At 50.8% G+C, this 27,097-nt stretch overlaps 1 protein-coding gene across 4 annotated transcripts in view; it reads right to left on the bottom strand.

Moving 5' to 3' along the window:
• PGLYRP2 (peptidoglycan recognition protein 2) overlaps positions 1–25,408 on the bottom strand; it is a 38,357-nt gene extending 12,949 nt beyond the window's left edge. Inside the window, exon 1 of one of the 4 annotated variants that reach the window (XM_050925910.1) lies at positions 25,329–25,408. The gene's annotated coding sequence lies outside the window, so the exon portion shown is untranslated. Of the gene's footprint in view, positions 1–13,279; positions 13,522–25,081; positions 25,109–25,328 lie in introns of those variants that run through there. The other 3 variants (XM_050925911.1, XM_050925908.1, XM_050925912.1) reach the window with 3 other exon arrangements.
• Positions 25,409–27,097: the final 1,689 nt, after the last annotated feature.

The following is a 27,097-nucleotide window of genomic DNA, read 5'->3' on the forward strand; positions in this document are numbered from 1 at the left end:
CCACCCCTACCCCCTCCTGTCCTTCCATCCCATCCCTCCCTGCCCCCTCCTGTCCATCTGCCCCAGCACTACCTGCCCCCTCCGGTCCTTCCATTCCAGCTCTCCATGCCCCCTCCTGTCCCTCTGCCCCAGGGCTCCCTGCCCCTTCTGTCATAGAATCATAGAAGAGACCATCTAGTTCAACCCCCTGCTCAAAGCAGGGCCAACACCACCTAAATCATCCCAGCCAGGGCTTTGTCAAGCCAGGCCTTAAAAACCTCTATGGATGGAGATTCCACCACCTCCCTAGGTAACCCATTCCAGTGCTTCACCACCCTCCTAGTGAAATAGTGTTTCCTAATATCCAACCTAGACCTCCCTCACTGCAGCTTGAGACCATTGCTCCTTGTTCTGCCATCTGCCACCACTGAGAGCAGCCTAAATCCATCCTCTTTGGACCTCGCCTTCAGGTAGTTAAAGGCTGTTATTAAATTCCCCCTCTCTTCTCTTCTTCAGACTAAACAAGCCCAATTCCCTCAGCCTCTCATAGACTTTAAGGTCAGAAGGGACCATTATGATCATCTAGTCTTACCTCCTGCACAATGCAGACCACAGAATCTCACCCACCCACTCCTGTAACAAACCCCTAACCTATGTCTGAGTTATTGAAGTCCTCAAATTGTGGTTTGAAGACCTCAAGCTGCAGAGAATCCTCCAGCAAGTGACCCGGGCCCCATGCTGCAGAGGAAGGCAAAAAACCTCCACAGCCTCTGCCATTCTGCCTTGGAGGAAAATTCCTTCCCGATCCCAAATATGGCGATCAGTTAAACCCTGAGCATGTGGGCAAGATTCACCAGCCAGCACCCAGGAAAGAATTCTCTGTAGTAACTCAGACTCCACCCCATCAAACATCCCATCACAGACCACTGGGGATACTTACCTGATGATAATCAAAGATCAGTTGCCAAATTAATTGCCAAAATTAGGCTATCCCATCATACCATCCCCTCCATAAACTTATCAAGCTTAGTCTTAAAGCCAGATATGTCTTTTGCCCCCACTACTCCCCTTGGAAGGCTGTTCCAGAATTTTACTCCTCTAACGGTTAGAAACCATCTAATTTCAAGTCTAAACTTCCTAGTGTCCAGTTTATTTCCATTTGTTCTTGTGTCCACATTGGTACAAAGCTTAAATAATTCCTCTCTCTCCCTAATGTTTATCCCTCTGATATATTTATAAAGAGCAATCATATCCCCCCTCAACCTTCTTTTGCTAAACAACCCAAGCTCTTTGAGGCTCCTTTCATAAGACAGGTTTTCCATTCCTCGGATCATCCTAGTAGCCCTTCTCTGTACCTGTTCCAGTTTGAATTCATCCTTCTTAAACTTGGGAGACCAGAACTGCACATAGTATTCCAGATGAGGTCTCACCAGTGCCTTATATAACGGTACTAACACCTCCTTATCTTTTCTGGAAATACCTCGTCTGATGCATCCTAAAACCGCATTAGCTTTCTCCTCCTCCTCTGTTATTTCCAACTGATGTGTCCTCAATTAATAACTAAAATTCTTGTTATTACTCCCTAAATGCATGACCTTGCAATTTTCACTATTAAATTTCATCCTGTTACCATTACTCCAGTTTACAAGGTCATCCAGATCTTCCTGTATGATATCCTGGTCCTTCTCTGTGTTAGCAATACCTCCCAGTTTTGTGTCATCCGCAAACTTTATTAGCACATTCCCACTTTTTGTGCCAAGGTCAGTAATAAAAAGATTAAATAAGATTGGTCCCAAAACCGATCCCTGAGGAACTCCACTAGTAACCTCCCTCCATCCTAACAGTTCACCTCTCAGTATGACCCATTGTAGTCTCCTCCAGTAGTCTCCAGTTCCTTATCCACCTTTCAATTTTCCTATTGATCCCCATCTTTTCCAATTAAACTAATAATTCCCCATGTGGAACCATATCAAATGCCTTACTGAAATCGAGGTAAATTAGATCCACTGCTTTTCCTTTGTCTAAAAAATCTGTTACCTTCTCAAAGAATGAGATCAGGTTGGTTTTGCACGATTTACCTTTTGTAAAACCATGTTGTATTTTGTCCCAATTACCATTGATCTCAATGTCCTTAACTACTTTCTCCTTCAAATTTTTTTCCAAGACCTTACATACTACCAGATGTCAAACTAACAGGCTTATAGTTACTCTGATCACGTTTTTTCCCTTTCTTAAAAATAGGAACTATGTTAGCAATTCTCCAGTCGTACGGTACAACCCCTGAGTTTACTGATTCCTTAAAAATTCTTGCTAATGGGCTTGCAATTTCATGTGGCAGTTCCTTTAAAATTCTTGGATGAAGATTATCTGGGCCCTCCTATTTAGTCCCATTAAGCTGTTTGAGTTTGGCTTCTACCTCGGATGTGGTAATATCTACCTCCATAGCCTCATTCCCATTTGTCATCCTACCATTATCCCTAAGCTCCTCATTAACCTCATTAAAGACTGAGGCAAAGTATTTGTTTAGATATCGGGCCATGCCTAGATTACACTGGTCTACAATTTTTGAGAAGTCGTCTGCTTCAGAGATAAAATGTGCTATTTATTATGTATTTTGATGTGCTGAATTCAAATATGACAATTAAAACAACTGATTGGCTACTGTTTCTAAGATATTTACGTTTTTACATTTTATGTCTATGTATATTGTGTAGATAGTAGAGTTTTAATCATAAATTGTAAACCTAGGTCTTTTCATGTGTTTATGGTTGCTTTACATGATAATATTTCACCTGTCCTGTTTATGTAACACTTTAGAAATCAGCAAAAGGGTTATATAAATAAAATTTATTATGAAACAAAAGGCAAAAAAACTATTATGTACATAGTTTAGTCCTATTCAGTGTCTACTCGGCGCTTCTTGGCTTGTCTCTTGTATTCATTAAATGGAGCATCTCTTGTCACTGTCCAGCAATAGTCTGCAAGCATTGATGGGCTCCATTTGCCCTGATAGCCTGCCAGGAGATTCCACTGCTGTAGTCTGGAGCCCAACAGCTCTGCCTTACTCTTGGGTAGTTCCAAATCCCTGACAAGGTCATTCAGTTCACCTTGTGTTATGAGGTGTGCTTCAGAGGAGGAGGATGGGAGAAAATGTGGGTCCTGTGACATTGATGGTTCAGGACTAGAAGTTTCGTCCTCTTCCTCTTCCTCGTCTGACTCAAGTGAGAATGATTCTGGTGCATCAGGAACCGGCAGTCCTTCTCCGTGGGGTACTGGGCGTATAGCTGATGAAATGTTTGGATAACGCACAGTCCACTTTTTCTTCTTTGACACACCTTTCCCAACTGGAGGCACCATGCAGAAGTAACAATTGCTGGTATGATCTGTTGGCTCTCTCCAAATCATTGGCACTGCAAAAAGCATAGATTTCCTTTTCCTGTTCAACCACTGGCGCAGATTTGTTGCACAAGGGTTGCAGCATATGTGTGGGGCCCACCTCTTGTCCTGATCTCCAATTTTGCAGCCAAAAGAAAGGTGATAGGCTTTCTTAACCATAGTGGTTAGACTGCGCTTTTGTGATGCAAAAGTCACTTCACCACAAACACAGCAGAAGTTATCTGCACTGTTCACACAAGTACGAGGCATCTCTGCTCACGTTGGCTAAACAGAAATGTGTCCCTTTGCAAAATCAAACACTGACAAATAAGAGAGCACGGCACTGTATGATTTCTAGAGCTGATATAGGGCAATTTGTTCAGCAGAGTGATGTAAGCTTCGTTATGATTGCATCATCCATGACGTCTAGGAATAACATGATGCAATTCTTATCATGTATGATGCAATACCAGCTTCAGATTGCATCATTCATTGTTTTGCCTAAAAAGCAAGTACTGTCCAAACCCAGTCATAGATTTATTCATAGATCCAGTCAAAGATGTATTTTAGTCATTTCTGGTTTAAATTGAGATCCCTTCCCTTTATAACTCACTTATCCTCCGCCATTCCCAAGTCAAGGGTCGTATATACTGACCCAATAGCATATCTTGAAAACTAGAGCCAATCAACAATTTTAAGCATCATTTTCGTTCTCAGTGACCTAGAATTAGTAAAGTTGGACTACATTTATTTCAGAGGCATTTTGGCTGTAGAGCAGTGTTATCCTTAATGTCCACTCCATCCTCAGTGTTTAGCGGTCCCACTTCTTCTTTCTTTGTTTTCTTCTTATTTGTATAGAACCTTTTACTATTGGTTTTAATTCCCTTTGCAAGGTCCAACTCTACATGGCTTTTGGCCTTTCTCACTTTATCCCTACATGTTCTGACCTTCCTAAGGTAGCTTTCCTTTCTAATCCCTCCCATCTTCCACTCCTTGTTGGTTTTCTGCTTTTTCTTAATCACCTCTCTGAGATGCTTGTTCATCCAGCTTGGTCTACAATTACCGCCTATGATTTTTTTCCCCTTTCTTGGAATGCAGGCTTCTGACAGTTTCTGCAACTTTGACTTGAAGTAATTCCAGGCCTCCTCTGCCTTTAGATCTACAAGTTCTTCAGTCCAATCCACTTCCCTAACTAATTTCCTTAATTCTTTAAGGTTAGCCCTTTTGAAATAAAAAACCTTAGTCACATATCTATTTTTGTTTATCCTTCCATCTAGTTTGAACTGAATTAGCTCATGATCGCTCGAACCAAGGTTGTCCCCTACAACCATTTCTTCTATGAGGTCCTCACTACTCACCAAAACCAACTCTAAAATGGCATCCCATCTTGTTGGTTCTTCAACTACTTGGTGAAGAAATCCATCAGCTACCACATCCAGAAAAATGTGAGCCCTATTATTGTTACTAGCACTTGTCCTCCAGTCTATATCTGGGAAGTTTAAGTCTCCCATGATCACGCAATTCTCATTAGTGTTTACTTAATTAAAAACATTAAAGAGGTCTCTGTCCATATCCCAAATCAGACAGGTGGTCTGTAGCACACCCCAAACACTATCTCAGCGGCGGCTCTAGTAGCTTTCTTTCCCAGTGTGATTTTTGCCCAGACAGACTCTGTCTTGTCCATTCCATCCCTTCTTATTTCTTTACAATCTACCTCATCATTGACATACAATGCTATTCCACCACCTTTGCCTTTATCTCTGTCTTTCCTAAACAGCACATAGCCTTCAATATCTGTACTCCAGTCATGACTACTATTCCACCATGTTTCTGTTATCTGTATAATATCCGGTTTCACTTCCTGCACCAGTAGCTCTAGTTCCTCCATTTTGTTACCTGGGCTCCTCACATTAGTGTACAAACATCTTAATTTTTGCCGTTTGGTTTCACTGACATTCTTTACCCAATTAGGCACAGACATTCTACCACCAGTATCACCAATTAGACTGGTATCTATACTACTGTTCCTGCTTATGTCCATTCTCCTGCCCAAGGCTGCATCCTCTCTTACTTTGTTTTCCTCCCTCTCAATGTTGAATTCCGGCATGGAGATTACCTGGATATCTCCCAACCATCTCCCCAAATTCCTAGTTTAAAGCTCTCTTAATCAGTTGTGCCAGCCTCCATCCTAGAAGTCTATTTCCCTCCTTAGTCAGGTGAAGTCCATCCCGAGAGAACAGTCCTCTGTCCGTGATTGCTTCCCAGTGGCCGTACATCCCAAAGCCCTCCTTATAGCACCACTGCCTGAGCCATCTGTTGATCACCATAATCTTGTCACACCTTTGTTGCCCTTCTCTAGGAACAGGCAGAATCTCACTGAAGATCACCTGAGCCTGGATTTCCTTAAGCATCTTCCCCAGTCGGGCATAGTCTCCCTTGATATGTTCCAGCGAGAATCTAGCCGTATCATTTGTTCCCACATGAAGGACAATCAGCGGATTCTTTCCCTCTCCCATTAGGATCCTTTGCAGCTTCAGGTCCACATCTCGTATCTTAGCACCCAGCAGACAGCACACCCTTCTGTTCTCCGCATCAGCTCTAGTTACAGACCTGTCTATTCTTCTCAGTAAGGAGTCCCCAATCACGTAGACCTGCCTTTTCCTGGTGACAGTGTGATTCTCCGGTCTATCACCTGTTCCCTCTGGCTGCAAGTCCTCTCAATTTCCATTGTTCCTTGCAATCCTCCGCAACCTATCCCGTATCCTCCTGGGGCTCATATTTGGTGTTGTCTCCATTGACTCTTCCCCTCTTCCTATAGAACTAGCTGCTCTTCTCTTTTTCCTTGCCCTCTCACCTTCAGCGAGCCCCTGCTGTGCCCCTTCTTCATTTTCCAACTCTGCAAACCTGTTCCTGAGCTCTATTTGTCCTTCACTGGCCTGTCTTTTCCTCTGCCTGGTTCTCTTAGTCACACGCTTCCACTGTCCACTTTCCTCACCCAGCCGTCTCCCCTCAGAATTCTTTGGTCCTGTTTCCATCTGCAAGTCTGAGCTTATCCCTTCAGCCTCCTCATGTCTTTGCTCCATCATCCGCTCGAACCCCCTTCTACACTCTACCAGAGTTTCCACCTGCATCTCCAGTCCTCAGATCTTTTCTTCCATCAGCTTTATCAGACGGCACTTCATGCAGACGAAACTCTTTTCAGGTACCCCCTCCAGGATCATGTACATGCCGCAGCTTCCACATCCAGTCATCCTCAATGTGTCTTTCACTGCTGCCTCTGTATCAGTCATAGCCTTCCCACCTAAAACCTGTTAGTCCAGGAAACACAAACCAAAACAAACCCCCAACAGGCACCAGAACACCGGCAGAACACCGCCCACTCCCTTCAATAGGCTGTCAGTTCCTCAGCCTAGGTCTCTAAGGGTATGTCGACACTACAGGATTATTCCGATTGTACATAAACCAGTTTTGTAAAACAGATTGTATAAAGTCGAGTGCACGCGGCCACACTAAGTGCATTAATTCGGCGGTGTGCGTCCATGTACCGAGGCTAGCGTCGATTTCCGGAGCGTTGCACTGGAGGTAGCTATCCCGTAGCTATCCCATAGTTCCCGCAGTCTCCCCTGCCCATTGGAATTCTGGGTTGAGATCCCAGTGCAAAAACAGTGTCGCGGGCGATTCTAGGTAAATGTCGTCACTCAATCGTTCCTCCATGAAAGCAACGGCAGACAATCATTTTGCGCCCTTTTTCCCTGGATTGCCCTGGCAGATGCCATAGCATGGCAACCATGGAGCCTGTTTTGCCTTTTGTCACTGTCACCGTATGTGTACTGGATGCTGCTGACAGAGGCGGTACTGCAGTGCTACACAGCAGCATTCATTTGCCTTTGTAAGGTAGCAGAGACAGTTACCATCCTTATTGCACCGTCTGCCATGGACTGTAAACTGGCGATGAGATGAAGGTTATCAGTCGCTCTGTATCATCTGCTGCTGTCATGGGTGCTCCTGGCTGGCCTCGCTGAGGTCGGCCAGGGGCGCATGGACAAAAATGGGAATGACTCCCTGGGTCATTCCCTTCTTTATGTTTTGTCTAAAAATAGAATCAGTCCTGCCTAGAATATGGGGCAAGTGTACTAGAGAACCAGAAAGCACAGCCGCTCCGTGTCAGAGCCCCAGAGTTCCCACAGAAATGATGAGTTGCATGCCATTCTAGGGGGTACCCCTGCAACAACATCACCCGTTGCTTCCCTTCTCCCCCAACCCTCCTGGGCTACCGTGGCAGTGTCCCCCCATTTGTGTGATGAAGTAATAAAGAATGCAGGAATAAGAAACACTGACTTTTTAGTGAGATAAAATGAGGGGGAGGAAGCCTCCAGCTGCTATGATAGTCCAGGCAGGACATTAAAGGGTGGCAGGGGAGAGGAGCCCAACCTCCCGCTGCTATGATAGTCCAGGCAGTACAGAATCTTTTCTTTAGACATGAAAGGGGTGGGGAGGGGTGATGGAGCTCAGCCTCCAGTTGCTATGATGAGGATGGTTACCAGCCATTCTGTACCATCTGCCGGGAGTGACCGGCAGACCATTCCCATTTTTATCCAGGCGCCCCCGGCAGACCTTGCTGAGGCCAGCCAGCCAGGAGCACTCATGGGCTGCTGATGATGAGGGATAGCAGTCATATTGTACCGTCTGCCACCGGGAAGGGGATGCTGGTGTTCAGCGCTGCAGCATGCAGTAGACATAGGGTGACATTGAAAAAAGGCAAGAAACGTTTTTTTTCCCTTTTCTTTCGGGAGGAGGGGAAGGGTGTAAATTGACGACATATACCCTGAAACACCTGGGAAAATGTTTTTGACACTTCAGGCATTGGGAGCTCAACCAAGAATGCAAATGCCTTTAGGAGACTGCAGGGACAGTGGGATAGCTGGAGTCCTCAGTACCCCCTCCCTCCCTCCATGAGCGTCCATTTGATTCTTTGGCTTTCTGTTATGCTTGTCACACAGCACTGTGCTGTGGCCTCTGTCTATCATAGCCTGGAGATTTTTTCAAATGCTTTGTCATTTCGTCTTCTGTAACGGAGCTCTGATAGAACAGATTTGTCTCCCCATACAGCGATCAGATCCAGTATCTCCCATACGGTCCATGCTGGAGCTCTTTTTGGATTTGGGACTGCATCGCCACCTGTGCTCATCAGAGCTCCACGCTGGGCAAATAGGAAATGAAATTCAAAAGTTCGCAGGTCTTTTCCTGTCTACCTGGCCAGTGCATCCAAGTTTAGATTGCTTTCCAGAGCGGTCACAATGGTGCACTGTGGGATACCGCCCAGAGGCCAATACCGTCGATTTGCGGACACACTAACCCTAATCTGACATAGCAATACCGATTTCAGCGCTACTCCTCTCGTCGGGGAGAAGTACAGAAACTGCTTTAAAGGGCCCTTTATATCGATATAAAGGGCCTCGTTGTGTGGATGGGTGCAGGGTAAAATCGGTTAATGCTGCTAAATTCGGTTTAAACGCGTAGTGTAGACCAGGCCTAAGTCTCCCCCTGTAAACTCCCCTGTTTACAGCTCTGTTTGCTGGCTCCAGTGCCGCTGCAGCTGTCTATGTCGCTGCCTGACTGGCTGGCTACCTTTATAGGATCCCCAAAGGAGAGAAGCCCTGCCCCCTAAGCAGGGCTCAGCTTCTCTCCCAGCATACTGCCCCTACCAGCCTCCACAGATGCAAACTACATGCTCTCCTCATATGTCATGTGTCCCACAGTGTCCTTCCGCCCCAGCCCTCCCTGCCCCCTCCTGTCCCCCTGCCTGAGGGCTCCCTGCCCCCTCCTGTCCGAGAGCTCCCTGCTCCCTCTGTCTTTCCATCCCTGCACTCCCTGCCTGCTCCTGTCCCCCTGCCTCAAAGCTTCCTGCTCCCCCTGTCCTTCTGCCATAGCCTGCTCTGTCCCCTCCTGTCCCTCTTCCACGGAGCTCCCTACTTCCTCCCATCCCATCACTTTCTGTTGCTCTGGAGGCCCCAGGCCTGCTGCCTGCACACCCGGAGTAACTCAGAAGGCAGGAGGGAAGCATGGGATGCAGTGAGCCCCCACAGGGGATTAGGCAGGAGGCCAGAGGGGGCAGTACCCAGCTGAACCTGAGTGTCACCTCAGGGTGGTGACTGTTACTCTCTGCGGAGCGAGCAATGGAGGCAAGCCGGAGCAAGATGGGGCATCTTACCTGGGGCTTCAGGGAAATATCTACCCCTGGCCACCAAGTGGCCATGGCAGGGGATTGGGGGCAAGTGCTGTCCAGCCCCAGCCAGGGAGCCCTGGCTCATGAGCTCCAGTCAGAGCAGCTCTGCTTTCAGTTCTGGCTCCCCAGTTCAACCCCAGTGTGGCCCACAGAGGACATGGTGGGTAGAGAGGGAGAACCCGGCTGTTTGGGATTTACAAACCCCATGGAGCACAGGCAGATGGGTGAGGAGAGTCCCCTGTGTGCATGCGAGCAGGCTGATCACACCCAGGACAACTGCCTGACCTGCCAGCCATGGAGAAAGGCACCCACAGGTATGACCAAGAGAGAAACCCAGACCTGCTCTAAACAGGCAAGAGCAGAGGGGGAAGAGAAGCAGAAAGGGTGTGTGTGTGCGCGTGTGTGCATCCATGTGTACATTTGTGTACACATGCATGAACGTGCCTGTGCACATGTGTGCATGAGCATGCACAAGTGCCTGTGTGTGGGTGTGCATGTGTGTGGGTGTGTTCATGTGTGTGTGACAGATAGGGACTGCAAGCCCTGGCAGTTGAAGGAGTGATAGACGCAATTCAAGGGGAGAGTTCATGAACGGATCTGATTGAAAGCAAACAGACGAGGGCCAGTTAGGGGCAGCTGGGACTCCTGGAAAGGCTACACCAAGAGATGGGGATGCTGCCCCAGCTTGTGCCCTGGGTGGCACCTATGAAGCAGGTCCCATGCGGGCAGCGGGCACGGCAGGGCTGGGCTGCCAATGGCTCTGCTGCTCACCAGGTCTCCCTGCATAAGCCTTGGCCATGTGCCCGTCAGTGCACTGCTGCCAGGGTCAGCAGTCAGTGGGCTCGGTTGGGTTTGCTGTGTCCTTGGAGCCAGAGGACACAGCTCACATCTAGTGTAGACATGTCTCCATGAAGGGCTGAGCCCCCATGCATTGCAGGGGAGGGACTTGGGCTGTGGGCTCCGGATGGGAAGTGGGCTCTGGGGCTGGGTGGCTCCCTGGGGAGTCAGCCCTGGATCTCGGTGGCTGAAGGGCTCCTGAGAAGACCTCTGGCCTGGTATGAATGGCTCAGCGCTGGCTGCCTGGGGCTGGTAGGGCTCCCCAGCACCTATCCTGGCATGGTACTGATATGCCGGATGGGGGTGGAGGGGGAGGAGATTCTAAAGTGACCAGGCCCTCGCTAAGGGGAGGCAGGTGATGCGGATTTCCAGAGTGCAGCCAGGGACACTCACAGTGGAAGGGGGCTGCAGAGATCCTCTAGCCTGCCCCCTCCCCCAGCACAGGCCAGAGACCTTTCCCCAGACAATTCCAGCTGAGACTAGAGCAGATCTTTGGAAATCATCCAGGCTGGATTGAAAATCCCTGGTGCTGGGGAGTCCCTGTGGCCCGGCTAGGCTGTGTCAATGTTAGTAATTTGCATCTTATTGCCAGTCTGGGTCCGTCTAGCTTCCATGCCCAGCCTCTGGCTGCTGTTAGACCCCTCTCAGCAGGACTCAAGGGCCCAGGGATAAATCACTGCTCCTCAGGTTGGTGAGTACAGCACCCTCCGGTGTGGAAGTGCAGTCGAGCCCGCAAACAGCCCTGCCCTGGCCCATCCCTCAGGCTGCCTGTGGAGCTATCCTTGCCAGGCTCCCCTGAACAGCAGAGCTCTGCTCCCTGCCCTGGTGCACTGGTTTGCCCCTGCCACGCCACTAGGACTGGACTTTCCAGGGGTCCCCAGAATGGCCTGACTTCTAAGGACACCTGCAGTTCTCTCAGATTCCCAGCTCATGGCACCATGCGGGGAATGGAGGGGTGGGAGGAGAGCTGAGGGTCTTTGGGGCCCTGACTGAACATTGTCAGCCTGTCCAGCTTGTACCTTGAACTCCAGCTGAATCTCCTGGCCTGGGACAATCACATCATCCTTGTCCTGGGCTCACCCTGATTTCCTGCTCTGAGCACTCAGCTCCCAGTGGTGTCAGGGGGGTGGGCAAGGTGCAACATTTGCCATGGGGGCCTCGGGGGGGGGGGGCAGCAGACCCTACCCAGGAGAAAACCTGCCCTGGTCTGTCCCCCTCCACCTTCATCCCAGCGACTCTTTGCTGTGCTGGAAGGCCATGCTGAGTGTTCTGTGTGCTCGGTGGGTGCTTTCCCATTCACCACGCACCAGGTTCTGTGTGCTGGTATGGCAGCTCCTGGAGGGAAATGAACAGGGCCTGACCTCGCCGCTGGAGCCTTAGCACAGCAGGGACAGAGGTGAGAGGGAGGAAAACAGGATAGGGATGAGAGAGCTGGGGGCTGCAGGTCAGGAGTGAGGGGTGCCAGCAGAGATGTGACTGGGGTGCTCATGGCTGGGATAGCAGGGGCTGCGGATCAGGCGTGAGAGCTGGGGGCAGGGCTGGGATAGCAGAGGCTGTGGGTGGGATTGAGGGGCACCAGCAGAGGGGTGCCTGGGATGCTCAGGGCTGGGATAGCAGGGGTTCCAGGTCAGGGCAGGCGGTTGTGTGCAGAGTGTTCAGAGCTGCTCTGTGTCTGCCCTTTCTCTCTACCGTCCCTGCTCCCAGAATGCACCAGGCTCTGGACTGAACTCTTCCCCTGCGGGCTGAGCTGGTTTTGTTTGCTGTGATTCTGTTGGATGGGCAGAGGGGGAAGTGACAGTCCCAACCCACAGCCACCGCCCACCTCTGTCACCCAGCTCCCTTAGCCCCGGAGCAACCCAGCCTGGTCAGACGGGTTCATCCTCCCTGCCTGGAGAAGAGAAACCAATGACTTGCCAAAGAGGTAGAGAGAGTGTGTGTGTGTGTGTGTGTGTGTGTTTTGCCATGACCACACTGCTGCTGTTAGTGCCCTAGCTTGGGCGGAAACTTCTGCGGCGATGGACCCTGAGGGTGAAGCAGGCACTAGGGGAAACCCACCCCCAGGTGAGATTCCTGGGAGCTGCCCATCCGCATGGCTTGTGTGGCTGCTCCTCAGGCCCAGCAATAGCTTTGGAGGGCGACTCGCGTCACCTGGGGGGAGAGGTGACCCAGGCAGCGGGCGGCCAGGGGATCTGACTTCCTGATAAAATTGGCCTCTTCACTCCATGGTGCTCGGTGGCCTGGGTCAGTACCGGCAACTACCAGTAACAGGTCGGGGCAGGGGGCAGCTGAGCCCAGAGAGGGGAAATGACTCCGTCCAGGCTGCCCAAGGAGTTGGTGGCAGAGCCAGGAATGGAGCTCAGGTCTCCTGGGCAGTGATGATTCTTAGGATCCACATAGCTCCTGGCATGGCCACGGCACCACATGGGGATTAGCCAAGGAATCTGCATGGCCCGGGGAGAGGATCTTCCTCATTGGTCTGAGGTCCTGCGTCACTGTGCATTGCCCAGATGGGGGAGCTGAGGTAGACATGGGGGAATGGGTCACCCCAGGCTGCAGTGACAGAGAAAAGCTGAAATCTCAGGACTGCAGAAGGCGCCTATCCTAACCAAACCGTGCTGTGGGGAGGGGGAGCGCTCTGTCCAGTGGTGAGCGAGGGTGTTATGGGCATGGGAAGGTCCTCGCATTGTACCAAGCCATGGAGACCCCCTGTGTGTGGCACTTTGCCCAGGCCTGGGTGCCCAGCCTCCAGGAGGGATCACTGCTCCAGCGCCACTTCGTCCCAGAAAAGAGTTTAAGATGGGCAGGAGAAGAAAGGAGACTTGATCCAACCTTCATCATCCCCTTCTAATGAACAGCGCTTACCTGGTGCTGAGCTCCCACGGGCCCCTTTTCCCTGCAGCCAGACACTTCCCACTCTCTGGGGTTCTTGGGCAGTAGGAGGCTCCAGTGGCTCTTATATATCCTGTGATTAGCTGGGACTGCATGAGAAATCTGCGATGACTTCACTGCAGTGGCACGTCTCCCGTTCACTGCACAGCTAATGTTATCTCAGCCGGCTCCCTGCCCCAGTCGGGAATTCCCCAGGGATTCCGAACTGCTGAACTGCTGCCTTCTCTGACCTGCCCAGAGAGCTCCCCTACACCCACTAGTTCCACTTCCTGCCCCAGGAATTCCCCTGGGCACTCCAGCTGCTCTCTGTAGTAGGAACCTTCTTGGCCCTGCTCCTGTGAAATGACGATCACCTCAGCCCTGGGCATGGAGCTGGCACTCCTCCCTGTGGCTGTGAAAGGCCCAGGGCCAGGCAGGGAGCGTCAGACACACATGGGGCTCTGGAGAGAGCTGGCTTTGCTTGGCTGGTTTGTTCCAGCAGAGCAAATTAAAATTAAAGCAGTGTGTGAGCCTGTGTGTGTGCATATGTGGGCAACCACAGGCAAATGTGTGTACAAGCATGTGTGTATGAACATGAATATATGTGGGTGTGTGTTCACATGCAGGGGTGTGTAGGTGTGTATGTAACCCACACACCTCCTGAGTGTGGTGGTCTGTCCCATCGAGTGGCACCACTTAAAAAGAGAGATTAATGAGTCTGCTCTACAGCTTTAACTAAGAGCCAGATGGCTTTTAGCTCGTGCGGAAGAAGATCATGCTTTAAGCTCCAGTGGTCAATCCCACCCGCCGACGACCGGGGTCCATTGGCATTACAGGTGCACACATTCAGGTGTGTAGGAATGCGCACACATGCAGGCATGTGTGAGTGTGTGCTCACATGCAGGTGTGTGCACACATGAAGAAGTGTGAAGGTGTATGGTCACATGCAGGGGTGTGTAGGTGTGTGCACACATGAATCATAGAATATCAGGGTTGGAAGGGTCCTCAGGAGGTCATCTAGTCCAACCCCCTGCTCAAAGCAGGACCAATCCCCAGCTAAATCATCTCAGCCAGGGCTTTGTCAAGCCTGACCTTAAAAACCTCTAAGGAAGCAGAGTCCACCACCTCCCTAGGTAACCCATTCCAGTGCTTCACAACCTTCCTACTGAAAAAGTTTTTCCTAATATCCAACCTAAACCTCCCCCACTGCAACTTGAGACCATTACTCCTTGTTCTGTCATCTGCTACCACTAAAAACAGTCTAGATCCATCCTCTTTGGAACCCCCTTTCAGGTAGTTGAAAGCAGCTATCAAATCCCCCCTCATTCTTCTCTTCTGCAGCCTAAACAATCCCAGTTCCCTCAGCCTCTCCTCATAAGTCATGTGCTCCAGCCCCTTAATCATTGTTGTTGCCCTCTGCTGGACTCTTTCCAATTTTTCCACATCCTTCTTGTAGTGTGTGGCCCAAAACTGGACACAGTACTCCAGATGAGGCCTCACCAATGTCAAATAGAGGGGAATGATCATGTCCCTCGATCTGCTGGCAATGCCTTTACTTATACAGCCATAAATGCCATTAGCCTTCTTGGCAACAAGGGACACACTGTTGACTCATATCCAGCTTCTTGTCCACTGTAACCCCTAGGTCCTTTTCTGCAGAACGGCTTCCTAGCCACTCGGTCCCTAGTCTGTAACAGTGAATGGGATTCTTCTGTCCTAAGTGCAGGACTCTGCACTTGTCCTTGTTGAACCTCATCAGGTTTCTTTTGGCCCGGTCCTCTAATTTGTCTAGGTCCCTCTGTATCCTATCCCTACCCTCCAGCATATCTACCATTCCTCCCAGTTTAGTGTCATCTGCAAACTTGCTGAGAGTGCAGTCCACACCATGCTCCAGATCATTAATGAAGATATTGAATAAAACCACCCCAGGACCGACCCCTGGGGCATTCTGCTTGAAACTGGCTGCCAACTAGACCTGGAGCCTTTGATCATTACCCGTTGAGCCCGACGATCTAGCCAGCTTTCTATCGACCTTATAGTCCATTCATCCAGCCCATACTTCTTGAACTTGCTGGCAAGAATACTGTGGGAGATCGTATGAAAAGCTTTGCCAAAGTCAAAGAATAACACGTCCACTGCTTTCCCCTCATCCATAGACCCAGTTATCTCCTCATAGAAGGCAATTAGGTTAGTCAGGCAGAAGGAGTGTGTAGGTGTGTGCTCACATGCAGGTGCATGCTCCCAAGCAGGAGTGTGTAGGTATGTGCACACATGCAGGCATATATAGGCGTGCACACACTTGTAGGTGTGTGTATGTGTCATTGTATCGGAGATTTGCTGGTTCAGGGCAAGCTGCATCGCTGCCCCATCTCAGTCTTTTTGTCTTCACTTGTTTCAGGTGGAATCCTGCCATTCTGTTGCTCTCTGAGCAAGCAAAGCCACTGCCACAGTACCTCTTATTACTCTACAGGTCCAGCCGCATGCCGGTGTATCTTCCCTGTGACCAAGAGCCCCTTCAGCCAGCACCTGCTTCTGTGGCCAAGTATCAGAGAATAGAGGGTTTTAACCTATCCAGGTCCTGTACTGATGTCTGTCGATCCCTGGGGAATAGGAGTGTTCAGAGCCTGAGGGGTAAATCCTAGTGCTAAGCAGCCAGCTGCAGTTTCCACACCAGGTTGCAAGCTGAGCTGAGCCCAGGCCCCTCCAGCGTCGTCACCTCACCCTGAGGTGCTGTGGAAGCTGCAGCTACCTGGGCTGCTCTAGTGTGTCACTGGGGGTTGGCTAATGCAAGTGAAGGCCACATCTCTTTCCTAATGCAGATGCACCCCCCATTGACCATCTAGCTGGGCCTCTCTTCTCCAGGCCCCCATCAGGTGCCCCTAAGCCTGACTCAATCACACAGTGTCCTTCCCTGGCAGGATTTGGCCCTTCCTTGTCAAACCAGCTTGATAAACTGCCAGGAGCCTGAGCCAGCAGCAACTGCACAGCTAGTGCTGACCTTGTCCTCTAACTGCTTCAGTGTCAGATGCCAGGTGCCTCTGTTGAGTCGCCTCCTCTTTCCTGCCATAGACTCCAAGGCAATCTAGTCTGCCCACCTGGGTACCTGGCCCCAGGACAGCCCAGCATTGCTGTCTGAACTCAAGCAGAGCTATGTGGACCAGGGAGACCCTGAAAGAGAAACTCTTAAACCAAAGGATTGATACAGAAAATGCCACCACTGTACCCAGGCCAACAAACAGGGCCCTTCACAGGTGTGGCACTGCATGTGGGTGTGAGTGGTTCAGAATGTGCGTTCACAAGCAAGTGGCTGTGTGACCCCCATGTGCCCTGGTTTCCCCTTGCCAGGTGGTCACATGCTCCAAGGCCGAAGGATTCTAAGCCAGCTGGCAAAGGGCAGCCTTCTCCTCCCCTTGCCAGCTGAGCATACCCTGGATCCTAACCCTAACCCTCCCTGTAGACAAGGGTCATGTGGTGTTAGCAAGCCCCAGCTACTACTGGGGCAATGAAGCCCCCCGAAATGGCTCAGGAGCCTTGCCCCAGTCCTCATGCAGGGTGCCTCCAAGGGTTCACCCCCTCCCAACAGTACTGAGCCCCCTGCATCAAGCCATGGGGAGACATCACTCAGTCCTGTAACTGAGCCATCACTCACTCATCTTTCTCCCAGTTCCTGGTTGACATCAGTACCTGCAGAGATGCTGGCTAAGGGGAAGCTCAGCCAGACCCGTGCACTGCTGGTGGGAAGTGGGAAGCACTGGGAGAACACCCCTCCACTGGACCATCCCGCGGCTGAGGGCATCTGCCCTGGCATGGTATCGGTCACAGCCAAACACCCTGGCATGCAGCAGCCCATCTGAGCAGCAGCAGGTGCCAGGCACCACCCCTCCCTCAAGCCTCAGGGGACAGAGGGCCCAGTTCAAAGTCTCTGAGTTAATATTCAGAGCTCTGCTCTGAGTGGGGTGGCCTTGCTGCCGACCACAGTGTGGGGGTAGGGGGCAGTGCCAGAGGCTGGGCTAGGGAATCCGGTGCCACAAGAGAGATGAGCCCCTGGGGCGCACAGCACCCAGAGCTCATTACCACCTGTCCCTCCCGCAGCACCAGCCTACGCCCTCAGGAGCCAGACCCCCAAGATCACCAGTTGATTTTAAAATGAACTGCTCTTGAGGAGCTGGTTCTTCCCTTGGGGGTCTCGTGGGCTTGTCCAGCTTTTCTCTGCACCCACGAAGGTTCCTTTCTCAAAGAGAGACAGCTTACCCTCAGTAAATTCTACTCTCAGTGCACACACGTATGTATCCCCGTGCAGTGCACACACACGTACCCCCACTACAGTGCATACACACTGCCCCCCAGTGTGTGTGCACACATGTACCTCCCCACACACAGTGCACACACACGTCTGGCCCACATGCACAGACACACAGTGTCCACACATGTATCCACACACACAGTGCACACACGTGTGGACACACCTACCCCCTGTCACAAATTCACAGACCCATGCCCTCTTGGCTCTGTATGGTCCCTGGGAGTAACTCCCTTCAATGTGAAAGCCCTTCATGAAGGTTTCACTCTCTCTTTGAGGTTAGGCCCTTTGGCCCTGCCGCCTCCTGGGACCTCATCTCTGAGCTTTCTGCATGCCTATCTCTCACTGTGGGCCCTTTCAGGGAGTCCACTTACGCTGGACCCCAAGGGCCTCCACACCCAGAGGGAACTAGTACTCGATCTCCAGACTGCAGTGACTCTTAGCCAGTGTAAAACAGAAGGTTTATAGAACATCTGAACACAACACAGGAAGCTCTCGGGGCCCTCAGGCCTAGAAACTCTCAGCACTGTCCATCTTGGTCTATGCTGCATCCAGGTGGGTCAGGCTGCTCTTTGTCTCCAGTCCTGAAGCCCCCTCCTTCCAGCTGACCACTTTAGAGCACCTTCCCCAACAGCCCCTTCTCCATCCTTTGTGTTAGGTCCCAAGAAATCCAGATCACCTGGGCCCTCTCCCTTCCATTCTTTGTTCCTCACTGACTGAAACTGGCTCATCAGGTTGCCAGGGTCCTCTCTCCTTAGCCCTTTGTCCTCCAATTGGCCAGAACCGGGTGACTGCCAAGATGGGGTGGGCCTCCCAGTCACCAGCAGGGCTGGCTCCAGGCACCAGCGAAGGAAGCAGGTGCCTGGGGCGGCCAATAGAAAGGGGCGGCACTCTGTCTGTTGTTGGGGCAGCACGTCCGGGACTGTGTCAGCAATTCAGCGGCGGATCTGTCAGCCCTTTGCTTCCTCTTCAGCGGCAGTTTGGCAGCCGCTCAATCGTTTTTTGTTTTTCCTTCGCTGCCGCTTGGGAAGGCAAAAAAGCTGGAGCCAGTCCTGGCCGGGCACATCCAAGATTCCTACAGCAGTTTCTAATCAATCAAACGTACAGTTTCCAATACACAGGTCAGAGCAGTTTCATAGAATCATAGATCTAATAAGGGTTGGAAGAGATCTCAGGCGATCATCTAGTCCAATCCCCTTTGGTATGGTCTGTTAGATGGCACCAGCAGGGTGCACATCAGGAGTTTTCACACAGCCCTGTGGTCTTTTGCCCCCCTGAAGCCTTTGGTGTCAAACTGGGATGGGTCCTTGTCACAGAGTCCTCGGGCGATGCTCTGGAACTGCTCCTCACAAAGCCAGTCAGGACTTTGAGGAGCCTCCTCTCCCTTGGAGCAGACTGTCTTCAGGGCAAGAAGCTCACATGGCTTCACCTCCTGGATTTCTCCTTGGAGCATTCAGCATATGCCCCTCCATGCGTTTCCCACAGCAAGTCTGCCCAGGCGGGGTCCTGGGGAAGCCAGAGGGTCCTGAACTCCCTCTTCACAGTCAGGTGTGACTCTTAGCCAGCCAGTAAAACAGAGGTTTATTTAGATGACAGGAACACAGTCCAAAACAGGTCTTGTTGGTACAGACAACAGGACCCCTGTAGTTAGGTCCATCTGGGGCCCCCAGGGAGGCCACAGCCCCGTTAGGAAGCCAAAACCCCGTTGGGGCACCCTTCTCCATTTCCCAGCCAGTTCCAAAACTGAAACTCCCTCCAGCCTCCCCCCGGCTCCTCCCCCAGCCTTTGTCCAGTGTCCCGGGCAGAGGTGTTACCTGGCCTCCAACCCCCCTCCTGGTTCTCATGTTACATGCTCAGGTATGCTCCCTTCCCCAAGGCAGGATCTCCCAGCGCAACTCCCCTGCAACCTTCCCAACTCAATACTCCCCACTCAGCATTCACATAACACATCAAGAACACTCCCACATCATCACAGTCCTGACACTACTTCCTCCCACCTCCTATGCCAGGGTGCATGGAGTGGAGAGCACCCACATTCCTCCATGTGTCAGCGCATGGTTGCAGCAGGGGGTGGCCTGATGCTTAGGTTATTGAGTGACCCCTTGAGGATTTGGGAGGCTCAGCATATGTTAGTCCCTCTGCAAGGTTGGACTTAACCCAGTCACATCTCTGGGGCTCTGATGTCCCAGGGGCTGGTTAGGCAGGGATGCAAAGTGCTTCCATGCACTGACAGGCCCCTTCTGGAGCTGTGTCCCAACCCCAGGGCTGTGTGAATGCAAGCAGCCCATCTCCCCTCACACACATGTCTGGGTTCTCTGGGTTAAGAAAACCCACCCTGGCCATGACCACACTCTGTGCAGGGGTCTCTGTTACCAGCAGTGGCCATCTAGCTGTTTTACATTTCTCTGGTGCTTCTTGCACCCCTGGACAGGGCAAACACATTTGGCAGCCCCTGCCCTGCCCTGCCCTGCCCTGCCCTGCCCTTGTCTCCCCAGCTCAACTGGGGTCTCAGCTACCACAAAGCTCAGCCCAGCCTTTGCTTTCCCAGTGAGGCCAGGCTGTGAGCTAGCTCCCTGGGTCACAGCATCAGGTTTCAGGGAAGTTACTCCTGAGCCAGGGTGACTCACATCTCCACTGGGTCGTCCCTCACCCCACTCAGATCCAGGTGTCTGGTTACAGACAGGAAGGTGTCCTGAGCTTAGCAGCTTTTCCCCAGTGTTGCAAGCAAGGAGAAAAACCCCTCCTTGTCCCTAGTAGCAAAGCTATTTGCATTTTCACTCACAACATGCACTCTGAGCCATCTGGCTTAGGTTCAACTCCTGGGCTGGTACAGACACAGGAACTGCATTTTGTGATACAGTCATTCCCCAAAGGGTGTCCAAGCTGATATCCTGGAGAACCCCAACTACCAGCCCCACCGATCCTTCCTGTGTCTGCACAGGGATCTAAGCCACAGGCAGGGCAAATGGCTTCACGTTTGGGACCTTCACCCAGGTTACACAGCCCTTCAGCATCTGATGGGGTTGCACCTCACATGGTTTGACCCAGAATCTCTCTACCTCATGACTGTCTTCCTATTAGCCAAAACCTTCTGCTCTCTATAGGGTTCAGATGTCTGAGTCCAGGAGAGGATAGCAGGATATGTGTACCTGTGCCTGGAGTGGAAGTCCGTCTCTCACCACCCCCTGGGCCCCGGAGGAGCTGTCTGCCCAGCTGATGGCTTTCCTCCAAACATACAGACACACTCCTGGAGCCCAAGCTCAGGCTGCCTTCTTGGCTGCGCAGATGGATGAGTTGCTAGCCCCTCTACCCAGGGTAGGCCTGATTTCATCAGTCCTCGGGCATTTTGCCCACTTATGCCCAGTTTTCCTGCAAACCTGAGCCCCCTTAGAGGAGCTATACCTGCAGCCACTGCTCCCCCCACTTCTGGTTAACCTGAGTACCACTTCTGAAGTAGGTACCTTTCCTTTCCCAGGAGCCATGCTTAGGCCAGTCTCTTGTCACTCATGGTCCTGCTGTTCCCAAACTAACCTGACAAGCAGCCTGCACTGTAAAGATCTTAAGGCTTCCTGGCCACTAAGCACATTTTAAGCTTTTGAGGGCAGATCTCATCGAGTTGTTCCAATCAACCAGACTGTACAAATTCTCCAGCGTGGTGACACCTGCACCCGTACACCCTTTGTGGAAATATTCTCCCCTCAGGCTGGGGGCTTCCATTTAGGTCACACCCTTGGTCTTTTGCAAACCCCATAACCTTTTCCTATAAGCCCCAGGTATCAATTCTAACTTAAGCAGCACAGCATTTTGAACTGTTCGTAGTCCCCAGTATCAGCTCCGTACACCTAGAGTAAGGTGTACGGACAGAGTAAGGGGGTGAGAATAAGGGGCGGAGTAAGGGGGTGAGATAGCAAAGCTGGTCTGCAAGGTCAGCCTGATTCAACTCACAAGCCTTTGCAAAGGCAGTGAGGTAGGTATTCCCCCGCTTCTTAATCTGAGGCAACAATTTGGTATTTAGGTTCCCTGCAGAGCCATCCTTAGGATTTATGGGGCCCTATGCAGTATTATTAAGCTGGTGCCTCTATGCCCGATGGCAGCTTGAGCTCACAGCCCGGTGAGGGAGGGGGAGGAGTAGGCTGACCAGATGTCCCAATTTTATAGGGACAGTCCTGATTTTGGGGTCTTTTTCTTATATAGGATCCTATTACCCCCTCACCCCCGTCCCGATTTTTCACACTTGCTGTCTGGTCACCCTAAGGAGGAGGGACGAGACAGCAAAGGATATGAGACGCCCGGCCCGTCTCACAGTAGCAGAGAGTCACAGTTCCCTGCAGAGACCCTCTCCCTCATGCAGAATGGACATGAAGAAGGTACCTAATTAAAAGCACTAAAACTTGGGAATAAAAAATGTCAGTCACAGGTATTTTGATATGCCCTGAAGTTTGTCAGACATTTATTTGCAAAAACTTTGTAGGAAGGGCGAGTCAGCTGTCCTGCTGAATACAACATTACATATAATGGAATATATGATGCAGCTCTTCTCTGTTTTATATTTTCTCAATCAGTATTTCTAAGCTGAATTTCTATTTTAAATGTACTCTTAAGCCTTAAGCCATCATTCCAGATTACTATATATTTAACTCACAGAAACAAAGACATTATTTTAAATTAATCAGTCACAGTGGTTTAGTGTGTTCACAACAATGTTCATTGCTTTTAGAAAAAGGGAAGACTAATTTACTTTGTGTGATCTCCATAACAATAGACATGTTTATGAAATTTCACCAACTTTAAAAAAACATGTTTCCAAAGATTTTAGGTATAACAAATGATTTTATATCTTACTATGGTACTGATTTTGCTTGAGGGTTCTTTTAAAACTAGTTCATCGGATAGTCAGAAGTAAAGAAAAGGAAACGCTTTGTTCAGCTATCTAGAAGGGAAGGGCTGTTGTCCCTTCAAGGGCTCTCTTCAATGGGGGGTGAGCGGAGAGGGGGTGAAGGGATGGACAGAAAGGACAGGAAGACTTGGAAGCAAGTTTTTTTTTTAACCATAGTAATTAAAATGTGTATTTTAGATAAGGGAGGTCTTTTGAAAGATTTATTTAAAAAAATGTATGTCTGAAGATCCAAACATTTAAGGCTAAAGATGATTGTGCATCTAAAAGTCTATGCAAGGATTTTTTAGAGATGTGATTTTATAATCTTCACAGGCTCACTAATGAAATATTTTTAAAGCAAATTTTAAACTAAGATCCTGTAGACTGACATTTTCTGAGTTAATATTACATTAATGCACAACTGTTTTTGTCAGTAAAGTCTGAAACTGACAGTATAAAAATTTATTTGGGCATAAGCTTTCGTGAGGATCTGATGAAGTGCGTTCTAGTCCACGAAAGCTTATGCTCAGATAAATTTGTTAGGGTATGGCTACACTTGCAGCTGTACAGCGCTGGGAATTAAACCTGTCTTCATACAGCTGAGTAGGGAAAGTGCTGCTGTCGTTCACACTGACAGCTGACAGCGCACATTTGCAGCGGCATTGGGAGCGGTGCATTATGGGCAGCTATCTCAGTGTTCAAGTGGCTGCAACATGCTTTTCAAAAGGGTGGGGTGGAGTGTGACAGGGATCGTGGGGGGAGAGAGAGTGGGTTTTTGGAGTGTGGACACTGTGTCAGCACCCTGCCTTGCAAGTTCCAACCCTCCTCCACCCCTCTCCCACTCACTGAAAGCAAACAGCAGCTGTTTATTTTTTTCTCACAGACCAGTTAAGCAGCTGCTCCCCGAAAGGGACCCACCTCCCCGTGTGCACCGCCTCTCTCTTCAAGCAAACATTAGCTGTGGGCGTTCCAAAGGGATCCCCCTGCCTGCCTCTACTCATTCACAGCAAACAGTAGCTGTGTTTGTTCTTTTGATAAGCAACTCCCGGAGCCCAGAGTTCACAACAAAACAAAGAGAGGCATCACAACAAAACAAGGAGAGGAACCTTCACTTAAAAGGATTATGGGGCGTTTCCAGAGGTCAATCGCTGCATAATAAGGTTACTCCCCGTTTACACTGGAGCACCAGCGTCTCAGCCACTCCGCAGCAGCTGTTATTCCTCTCGGGGAGGTGGAGTACCTGCAGCGCTGTAGCCACGGAGATACAGTGCTGTATGTGCCTTGCCAGTGTGGACAGGGAGTGAGTTACAGCGCTGTGGGCGGCTTTATTGCGCTGTAACTCTCAAGTAGCCAAGGCCTCAGTCTTTAAGGTGCCACAAGGACTCCTTGTTGTTTTTGCTGATACAGACTAACAGGGCTACCACTCTGAAACCTGTCAGTATATACCTGGGGTTTTGCAAATGCCTGTTAAATGGCTACATTACCCCCTTGAATGGCTTTTTAACTCTTTCAATGTTGTGCACAAGCCGCCAAATCCGCAGGACCTGTGGACCTCCCGCAGGCAAGCCGCTGAAGGCTGCCTGACTGCCACCCTCGCAGGGACGACCGGCAGAGCGCCTCCCACGGCTTGCTGCCCCAGGCATGCACTTGGAGCACTGGTGCCTGGTGCCGGCGCTGGTGCTAGCCAGCTTTCCTGTTATTCACAGTTTGCTCTTTGCGGTTACAAGCTTCTTCTAACACTAGCAGTGGGCAGTTATATTTCACAAACCTGGTGATTACAAATAGTTCTGCTTTGTATTTTTCCTTTACCCTGTCTCTAATAACCCCTCCCTCCCTTTCTTTCTGCCCTCCGGCCACCCATATGATTAACTTGACCAAAGTTTAGGCCTGAGCAAATTTTTCTACCACACTATGGCCTGCCCCGAGGCAGCCACTGCCAATGTCCCAGGCCATTCCCCCAACGTACACAAGCTGCCAACCAACCCCATCAATGGGCCCACCAGCAGTCACCCAGCATCACTGTGCCCAAACCAGCCAGTGCCGTCAGGAACACAAACCAATCTCTGTGGCCATTGCCTCATTGCACAAGCAGGCACCCTGGCCTCCTGCCCAGAGCCTGTGACCCAGCCCTATGGACCCAGACAAAACATCTGCTTATCGCCCCCCATGTGTGCACACACTACTCAGCCCAATGAACTCTCCAACCAGTCAGGTACTAATACCTCCCCCACTGGCCCCCAACAAACTAGGTACCCACACACCCTGCCAGCCACGCATTGCCTCCACCATCACTGCTAACCAGTACTACATCATCCCCACACACCTACCCCCACCAACCCACCATTATCTGCTATAACACCCCTAGGCAACAACATACTCCCTCACACCACCCCTCCACCCCAATACCTAGCACCACACCCCACGAACTGCCTTTTCCCCCAAGCCCAGAAACTCATCCTATGCACTGCCCCCTCCTGCGCTGCCAGCCACATACCCACCCCACCCTGACCCCACCACAGCCCCTCCCCACACACTCACCCTACACACTGCCCCCTCCTGTGCTGCCAGCCACATACCCACCCCACCCTGACCCCACCACAGCCCCTCCCCACACACTCACCCTACACACTGCCGCCGTGTGCACTGCCAGCCACATACTCACTTCACCCTGACCACACCACAGCCCCTCCCCCTGACACCCATCCTATGCACTGACCCCACCTGCACTGCCAGCCACATACCCACCGCACCCTGACCCCCCCACAGCTCCTCTCCCCACACCTACCTTACACACTGCCCTCGCCTGTGTTGCCAGCCACATACCCAGCCCACCCTGACCCCACCACAGCCCCTCCCTGTACACTCACCCTACACACTGCCTCCATCTGCGCTGTCAGCCACATACTCACTTCACCCTGACCACACCACAACCCCTCCCCCACCATCCTCACCCTACACACTGCCCCTGCCTACTCTGCAAGCCACATAAATACCCAGCCCGCCCTGACCCCACCACAGCCCCTCCTCCCAGACACCCACCTTACACACTGCCCCCACCTGCACTGCCAGCCACATACCCACCCTACCCTGAGTCCCCCACAGCCGCTCCCCCCCACACCCACCCTACGCACTTCCCCCACCTGTGCTGCCAGCCACATACCCACTCCACCCTGACCACACCACAGCCCCTCCCCACACACCCACCCTACGCACTTCCCCCACCTGTGCTGCCAGCCACATACCCACTCCACCCTTACCACACCACAGCCCCTCCCCCATGGATAGTCATTGACCCCATACACTGCTCCCTGTCCACACCGCCAGCCCCACATCGTCCCTTTTCCCAACCCATGGGTTGCCCCCTGCCCATGCATCCAGCCGCCCCCCACCCCTCAGGGCCCTAGAAGCACCTCCCTTGGGATCGTACACTCAACCCCTGCACCTACCTCAGTGGCCTCGCTGCAGCCTCCTGACTGGCTCCAGCCTCCACAGTAGTTGGGTCATGGTCCCTGTCAGGGTTCCCTCCCCACTCTGAACTCCGGGGTAGAGATGTGGGGACCCGCATGAAAGACCCCCTAAGCTTATTTTTACCAGCTTAGGTTAAAAACTTCACCAAGGCACAAATCCTTCCTTGCCCTTGGTATCTCTGCCACCAAGTGGTGGTATCTCTGCCACCACCAAGTGAGTTAAACAAAGATTTAGGAAAAGGACCATTTGGAGTTCCTCTTTCCCCAAAATATCCCCCCAAGCCCCTTCACCCACTTTCCTGGGGAGGCTTGAGAATAATACACCAACCAAATAGGTAACCAAGGTGAGCATAGACCAGACTCTTGGGTTTTTAGGACACTAAAAACTCAATCAGATTTTTTTAAAAACAAAACTTTATTTTAAAGAAAAAAATAAAAGTAGCACCTCTATAAAATCAGGATGGAAGGTAATTTTACAGGGCAGTCAGATTCAAAACACAATGGATTCCCTCTAGGCAAAACTTTAAAGTTATAAAAACAGGGATAAACCTCCCTCTTAGCATAGGGAAAATTCACAAGCTAAAACAAAAGACACTCTAATGCATTTCCTTGCTATTACTTACTATTTTTGTAAGTTTAGATGTATCATTCAGTAGAAGTTAGATTACTTGCTTGGTCTCTCCCTCTCTTGTCTCCAGAGAGAACACTCACAGAGCACAAAGCAAAGCCTCCCCCTCACCCAGATTTGAAAGTATCTTTTTTCCCCATTGGTCCTTCTGGTCAGGTGTCAACCAGGTTATCTGAGCTTCTTAACCCTTTACAGGTAAAGGAGGGTTTTTATGCTACCCTTAGCTGTATGTTTATGACACCCCACCCCAATCATAGACAGTGCTGGACAGCCTGCTCTACGCTGGCTGTGATTTCTTCCTAGAGCTTTAGGAGAAAACTGAATTAATAAGACACATCCACCTATAGATATACTATTGCTTATATAAAAACTAACAATATTTTTCACATTTCAAGGGTGATTTTAATGAGTTGATTTTGGGAAACGGTCATGGGAGAGTGCATTAGCCACTTTGTTAAAATTTTGAAGAGTTAAACTCCACCGCAGAAGTTTTTTATTATTGTCCTTGACAGTATGAAGACATTTGAGTGCAGCATGGTTG

This window comes from Gopherus flavomarginatus, chromosome 16 (assembly GCF_025201925.1).
Source record: "Gopherus flavomarginatus isolate rGopFla2 chromosome 16, rGopFla2.mat.asm, whole genome shotgun sequence".
Taxonomy (NCBI): domain Eukaryota; kingdom Metazoa; phylum Chordata; order Testudines; family Testudinidae; genus Gopherus; species Gopherus flavomarginatus.